Below are 8,555 nucleotides of genomic sequence, written 5' to 3' on the forward strand. Positions count from 1 at the left end.
GTTTTTTTCATATTTTCCTTTATAAAACATGGATACCTTGTGCGTAATTGTTAAGCAGGATCATCACAATTAGAATCATACATGCTAAGCTACCCATCTTTTATAAAGGAAAATATGAAAAAAACCAAAAAGTTGAAAAACAAAAAATGCCATAACGCATTCATTTTTCAACCGATTTCGTTGGTTTTTCCCATTTTGTAAAGCCAACTAAATTTCCTACTTGCTAACAGTAAATAATTGTACTGTCAAGCTGTAAACAGATACAACGTTTGGGTAAAGTTTTGTGTCGTTTTGGCCGTTTTTACACTGTTGGGCATGATGCCGAAAAATTCAAATTCATTTGAAATATATGCCGGCAAACAGATAAACGCTGGACTTTGGTATCGTCGTCGCCCTGTTGTTGTTGTTTTTTTCTCGACGCCCAACGCAAAACTTTAATCAAACGTTGTATCTGTTTTCAGCTTTAGGTGTCGTTTACGCAGCTCGGAGCACAAGGAAAAACATTTTACTGTTTTTTAATGCGTTTTTGTCACACTTAAACCACTATTACTTAGCCATTTGTAAACCGATTTTAAAAATCTATGGCTTGTTCGAAAGGCATTACTCTCCCCTTTATAACAAAAGACAGTGTGTGCAAATCGGTTGTGGAAAAAAGAAGTAATGTCCGTTTAAATTTGAAAATCCAAGAATGTCAATTTTTCACAACATTTACCGTTATAAAATCAAAACCCGAAGTGACCCAAAGAAACCAAAGGTATTTTCGTCTTCTATGGACTCCCACAAAACCGAATTTGTGCATAAGAAATCATGCAAAAAAATTTTGTCCACTTTTGTATCACAGTGTTATCTGTACAGAAAATGCAAAACCCAAAATCTTGATAAAATACGTAGACGATATTTTTACTGTTATAAAGAAAAATGACATTGCTTCAACACTGGACATATTAAATGCATATAACACTCACATCAAGTTCAGTTCAGTTCATTCGAAAAATATCATCGCTATTAAAGAAATTCTTAGAGAAAATAACATTCCGACCATAACAATTGACAATTTAATTAAACGTGTCACAATTAAAAATACAACTAGAGATCCAAATAAGGAAAAAAATTTACAAAACCATCACATATACAAAAGGTTTCTCGGAAAGGTTAAGAAAATCAAAAATATATAATGAGGAAAAATATGTACTTGCTTACAAGTCAAACAATACCCTTTCCAGTTTATTCTGCAGACTTAAAGATAAAACTAAGGTTGAAAACAAATCCAATGTGGTTTACCGCATACCACGTAAAGGTGATAAGTCCAACTCATGTGGCAAAGTATATGTGGGCACTACCAACTCTAAACTTAAGACTAGAGTGTCAAGTCACAAATCAGCCAAGAAAGCAGTTAATAAACCCCCAGAACAAAAGACGGCACTTGCAGCCCACGGTCAATCAAAATACTGACTCAAGAGACTAACTATCATAAACGTTACACTCTTGAAATGTTACACATTATTAAGGCTCCAAACGATATTAGATCAAATTACAAAACAGACACTGACAACTGCGCTCAAATGTACAGACATACTGTGAACAAGTTTAAGTCAAGTTTAAGTTGGAGAAAGCTCTTGGTAGAAGATACCACAACTATCTTTCAAGTAAATAAATTATGAAATATGATTAAAATAAAATTGTTAACCTGCAAAAATAATTTGTAGTTTCCTGAAGATGATTGGAGAGTCCAATCGAAATATTGGAAAATAAAGCTTCAAAATCAGAAAACTGGATTTTCATTTATGAAAATTCTCAAAACAAAAAAAAAAATTACAAATAATAATAATAATAATAATTTTATTATTACTGTGGTTATTTTTAGTTGTGGTTATTTTTAGTTATAAATTACTTTTAAACTAATTTATTTCCCCGCAGGGCAGCGACCAACGAGAAGTAATATGTATGTATGTGTGTTTATATGTGGATCAGTATTTATGTTGTTGGAGAGACTAGTCAGCACTGGGTATTTCTCTAACAACAACAACAACTGCAGTGGAATACGACGGTGATGGATAAGGTGTATACACACACAAACAAATAGAAATAAATAGGAATATTCACGCGGCAAGAACAAATAATAGAACAACGATATGAAGAGAAAGAAGCACACTGTAACGAATGGGAAAACAAAAGAATATTATAATTGTAAACAAATGAATGCAAATGGAAAATGAGATGCAAATAATTGGAATTATAAAATAAATGAAAAATATTGATTAAATGATTTTAATTAAATTATCCAATTCAAGGTATGAACATATTTGGAAATTAATTTACGTTAATTAGCACAAAACAAGGGAAAACGCACTTTGACTCAAATACTTGGGAAATTGAAATGCACTATTGTATTTTCACGTTTGGATAAGAAAAGCACAAGCTTTCCTTGTTTTTTGGATGAAAACGGATGAAATTATGGAATGGATGGATGGAAAAACTTGCACAGCAATAATATTGGGTATTTCTGTAGGAACGAAATTGCTCGATTTACTGCTGTGTTTTGGAGAAGAAAATATTCCGTGGATTTGGAAATTTTTTACCGCTCGGTTGCAGTTGTGGAAAAAAAGAAATAAAAGACGAGCGTATCAGTTGTGTTGAAAGAAAAGTTTTGGTTCTTTATTTCAAATTTGGATATTTGAATAGCAGCGTTTACCGATTGAACAACCATTATGGTTGATGCGTTGGTAACAAGTGAATTGCATTTATTAAAAGGAAAAAAAGCAACATCACAGAGACGACACATATATGATATGAATAAAATTTGAAATTAATAGCATGTTTCTGTAACAAAAATATTTCCATTCGTTCATATATTTTACAAATAATACACACTTTTGGTTTTTGTAGCAAATGTTGTTTGTTTGTGTGTAAAATTTTTTGTTTGTTACAGATTTTCGCTTAAAACGCATGTGTATTATGGGAAACAAATATCTGATATTTTGTGGTAGTCATCTACATATGTTAATGGGCATACTATAGGACCAATATCACCATCTTCCCAAAATGTTTTTTGATATTTGTTGGGAAATTGTTTTTAAAAAAGCAATTGAAAAATATTGAAAATAAACGTAATGGAAATACTGATATATAAAAGCTTTTCGGAAACAGACGAATGCTTTTAATTTATTTATAAAAACCAAATTTAAAAGGAATATGTTTGAGTACGGACGTTTCCTTAAAAAATGGTTTTAACAAAACAGGCTGTTATTCTTCGCTGGAATTTCAAAACTTTCTTCTCGTAATTTCTCGGTACAGGTCCACCTTTTACATTTTTATTTTAGAAGGTACAAAACATTATAACAGGTACAAATCATAGCTTGCAAAAATCAGGCCCTATAGGTTCACGTTTTGGTACAGCCCCCCATAAGAGTAGCCCCCATTTAATATTATTTGAATATTTTATCACATTTTCCTACCGAATTGGTTGTTAACTGGAATTTTGTGTTACCAGAAGATAGAAAACTTACTCGCAAAAAACTATCCATATTTAAGCCTAGCCGGTATTGTCCAATTTTATATAGTTCAGGGATTTTTTGATTAATATTTTGCGTTACCAGTTAAAACTATTTACAACTACATTAAAGAAACTAGTCATGCAATAAAGACGTATTTGGCAACCACTGTTTTCTACAGTAAAGGCTAAACATTGGGCTGGTATTGTGTTAAACAACAAATGACTCAACCGAACAAACGCATACGATGTTGCCTACAGTGTACATGTGAGCCTGTTTGTTTTCCAATGCTCATAAACATAGGAAAGTATGAACGGAAGTGTATCGTTGCCTATTGCTGATCTCAATGGATAGCTCTACTCATAATTAGACCTTGCTAAGGCCGCCATCAGACCACCTGCTTTTTCACATGTATGACATCAGCTGTTCTGTAGTATTAGTATACCCAAAGTGACAAGATACACGTGAAAAAGCAGATGGTCTGATGGCCGCCTAAGGAGAGATTAGCGATATGCAATTACGAATAACCCATTAAGGTATATTAAACTTTATTTTACCAATTAAACATTTTTAATCAATCTGTCCACGTTAAAAGTGTATTAAAAGTATTGCACTAAGCATTAAACGTGTCCGTTCTAAAGTCGTGAGATATAAAGTTGGAAACTATATTCATAGGGGAAGTTAAAAAGCAGTTTATCATCCAAAATAACACTAAAATCAACAATTGAATCAACATTATCTAATGTGCGAGATCCTATAAAGTACTGCCAATAAAAAGGCAGACTTATTAACAGGGATAATCAAATATATTTAGTGACATACTCTTTTACTAACCAGAGTGTAGATATTGTTGCAAGAATCAAGATTACGGAAAAGTCTAATATCGTCAGCAAACATTAACATTTTATTGAAATATATCGCACATGCAAGTTCATTTAAGTATGTTGCAAAAGTTTTTTGATTTCACACATAAAAAATTTTTTGCTAATAATACCCGATTAAATTGAAAGAAATATTCTCAATCTGGCCAAGTCCTATAACGTTGCGTGTAAGTTTAAAAAAACTAAAAGAATAAACATTAGGGATATAACTTTTTACACTTTTTTGCAGATATCGAAAATACCACCACATAGCCGTGTAGAGCATGAAAAACTATTATGAAATAAGGTGTAATTTTTTCTCTATCGCTAAAAAAGTTTCCGCACCAAATGCATTGAAGTTCAGTAACGCATTTTTGAATTTTATCTGTTACAACAACATGTTTGCTTTTCATTAAAATTTTTATTTTTTTGTAATCTAATTTAAAATCATTATCAAAGCGTTCTGGACCAATTTGATCTCAAATCGCGCCATTTCGGAGCATATTAAGAATTTTTGACACTATTGCAATTTTTGGTTTTTCTTTATAAACTCGTAAATTTTATGTTTATATTTTTTGTACCTATCGGACAAGAGAATTTGGGGTCATTTGCAACAAATTCGCGAAAGTTACAGACCGTTTTTAATGACTTTGCCTGTGAGAAATGTATTTTCGTCTATAAATATTTATTCAAACAAAGCAAATTTAAAATTATAAGTAGAAAAAATACCAAAAGGGTTTTAGTAATTGCGGTCGGTGCTGAAACTTTTTTTCATCGAATCGATATTAGAAACGCGTTTTCATTATTAGGACAAAATTCCCAACATGGTACTGGTGTTGTATTTTTGTAGAAAACAAATACAATTCTCACAGGCAAGGTCAACAAAAACAGCCTGTAACTTTCGCGAATTCATTGCAAATGACCCCAAATTCTCTTGTCCGATAGGTACAAAAAATATAAACATAACATTTACGAGTTTATAAAGAAAAACCAAAATTGCAATAGTGTCAAAAATTCTTAATATGCTCCGAAATGGCGCGATTTGAGATCAAATTGGTTCAGAACGCTTTCATAATTATTTTAAATTAGATTACAAAAAAAAAAATAAAAATTTTAATGAAAAGCAAATATGTTGTTATAACAGATAAAATTAAAAAATGCATTTCTGAACTTCCATGCATTGGTGCGTAAACTTTTTTCGCGATAGAGAAAAATTGACACCGTATTTCATAATAGTTTTCCATGCTCTACACGGCCATGTGGTGGTATTTTTTTGGTTATAGCCCTAATAAACATGTATTTCAATTTGAAATACATGTATTTTCTTTTTATTTTTTTTTTTTGGCCTATATGTTTACATATTTATACTAATTAAAGTGAAGGTCGACATAATAACATAAAAACAAAAATTTTAAGAAATAGCATTTAAAAAATCCTCTTTATCACACTACTCATGAAGATTGCTCGCAGAATGTTACATACATATATTGCTTTTAAGCTTGTTGTATTAATGTGGAGTCGACTGTAATGTGGCGTACTTGTGTATGTATACAAATGTCTTGGAATCGCGACTATAACAAGTTTGAAGCAAAGCAATTGTGAAGTTTAGTGCTGTGTTGGTGGTGATCAAAACAACTCGAATGATATCCATTATTTTTGTACGGCAAAAGGTTTCTTATTTAAATACACTAGAAATGGTTCTTGAGGTTCACTTCTTATTAGAAAAAAAAAATGGAAATTTGCTTTAGAGTTTATATATTTTTCGGTTGTATCTAAAAAAAATTATTTTCCTATACGGTAAAATAATGTAAATTAACAATTTAGTAGTTATTGTACTTACCAATCAATTTACAATAGCACCTTTAAGTTCTATTTCACACGAATGCAGATATCTTTCGTTTTGTGTTCTGGTGTCCTATTGTAAGTATCATATTGGAATAACCATGTTATAATTAACAGACAAAAACAAAATTGATGTTTTAAGACGTATATTGAAGAATAATGATGGTAAAATGCATACACTTGGCAGAAAAAGTATTTGTAAACCTCATATATTAATTGATAAATTTAAAATATTTTGAAATTTTTAGTTTTTGGTGTATATTATTTTGTTTACTTATTTTATTCTACACAAATGTTATTAATTACTTTAATGCTACGAACAACATTTCATTACAGACTATGGTAAAGTGATATATAAAAAATATTTTAATATAAGTTTTAAAATTTGGTATTGAAGATTTTTACACATATGATCCTCAATAATTGACGTAATCCGGGACGTTGACGAATGGGGTTAAGTTGATAAGTTCAGAAAAATCATTCCAATTTCGTTTATGAAATGCCTGCATTAAATGAGCTTCGCCAGTATTAAAATATAAAGCAAGGTCTTCCAGTCTTAAAAACTTTTTAGAGCAAATTAATAAATTTATATTTAATGGTAGATGTAAGTGTCAGCTCTATTGATTCTGCTGTAATACTAGTGTCAAATTTCAAAATACGTTTTCTATTCTTATTTCTAATTTCGATCTACATTAGGGATATATATATATATATAGTTGTTGGCGTTTTTTTATTGTTGGACTGCAGAATTTTACATCTTTGTGTTTATTTCAGCTTTAGTCCATATTTTGTTGTATTCAAGTATTTGAATAACAACAAAATGTTTTACAGTGGATATGAAATTGATTAGTTGCGGGCGGAGGGTAGGGAATACTATAGTTTCAGTTGTCACCAAACAACTTCATCAGTTCCCTTTTCCGCCGACTCTGTATCGATAAACAGGTCAATAAGCCCATCCAGCAAATTAAACAAAATGAGAAATTTGCTATATGGCCCTAAAACTGATTACCCTACAATTTGAGTCGAACTAACGAATTTCATATCCACCACTGTTTTTATGTCGTCTTTGCTTTGCAAAGAATACGAACATAGGAGTGTTGCTTCAATAAGCGGGGGTAAAACAACGAGAAAGTTGTTGTTTTTGCATTACGCATTGATCAACAAGGCCGTGCTGATGCCTATTATTGTTGTTGGCGTTTTTTTATTGTTGGACTGCAGAATTTTACATCTTTGTGTTTATTTCAGCTTTAGTCCATATTTTGTTGTATTCAAGTATTTGAATAACAACAAAATGTTTTACAGTGGATATGAAATTGATTAGTTGCGGGCGTAGGGTAGGGAATACTATAGTTTCAGTTGTCACCAAACAACTTCATCAGTTCCCTTTTCCGCCGACTCTGTATCGATAAACAGGTCAATAAGCCCATCCAGCAAATTAAACAAAATGAGAAATTTGCTATATGGCCCTAAAACTGATTACCCTACAATTTGAGTCGAACTAAAGAATTTCATATCCACCACTGTTTTTATGTCGTCTTTGCTTTGCAAAGAATACGAACATAGGAGTGTTGCTTCAAAAAGCGGGGGTAAAACGACGAGAAAGTTGTTGTTTTTGCATTGCGCATTGATCAACAAGGCCGTGCTGATGCCTATTATTGTTGTTGGCGTTTTTTTATTGTTGGACTGCAGAATTTTACATCTTTGTGTTTATTTCAGCTTTAGTCCATATTTTGTTGTATTCTAGTATTTGAATAACAACAAAATGTTTTACAGTGGATATGAAATTGATTAGTTGCGGGCGGAGGGTAGGGAATACTATAGTTTCAGTTGTCACCAAACAACTTCATCAGTTCCCTTTTCCGCCGACTCTGTATCGATAAACAGGTCAATAAGCCCATCCAGCAAATTAAACAAAATGAGAAATTTGCTACATGGCTCTAAAACTAATTACCCTACAATTTGAGTTCTTTAGTTGGACTCAAATTGTAGGGTAATCAGTTTTAGGGCCATATAGCAAATTTCTCATTTTGTTTAATTTGCTGGATGGGTTTATTGACCTGTTTATCGATACAGAGTCGGCGGAAAAGGGAACTGATGAAGTTGTTTGGTGACAACTGAAACTATAGTATTCCCTACCCTCCGCCCGCAACTAATCAATTTCATATCCACTGTAAAACATTTTGTTGTTATTCAAATACTTGAATACAGCAAAATATGGGCTAAAGCTGAAATAAACACAAAGATGTAAAATTCTGCAGTCCAACAATAAAAAAACGCCAACAACAATAATAGGCATCAGCACGGCCTTGTTGATCAATGCGTAATGCAAAAACAACAACTTTCTCGTTGTTTTACCCCCGCT

This window comes from Musca autumnalis, unplaced genomic scaffold (assembly GCF_047663935.1).
Source record: "Musca autumnalis isolate F117 unplaced genomic scaffold, ASM4766393v1 scaffold_1, whole genome shotgun sequence".
In the NCBI taxonomy this organism is placed as follows: Eukaryota; Metazoa; Arthropoda; class Insecta; order Diptera; family Muscidae; genus Musca; species Musca autumnalis.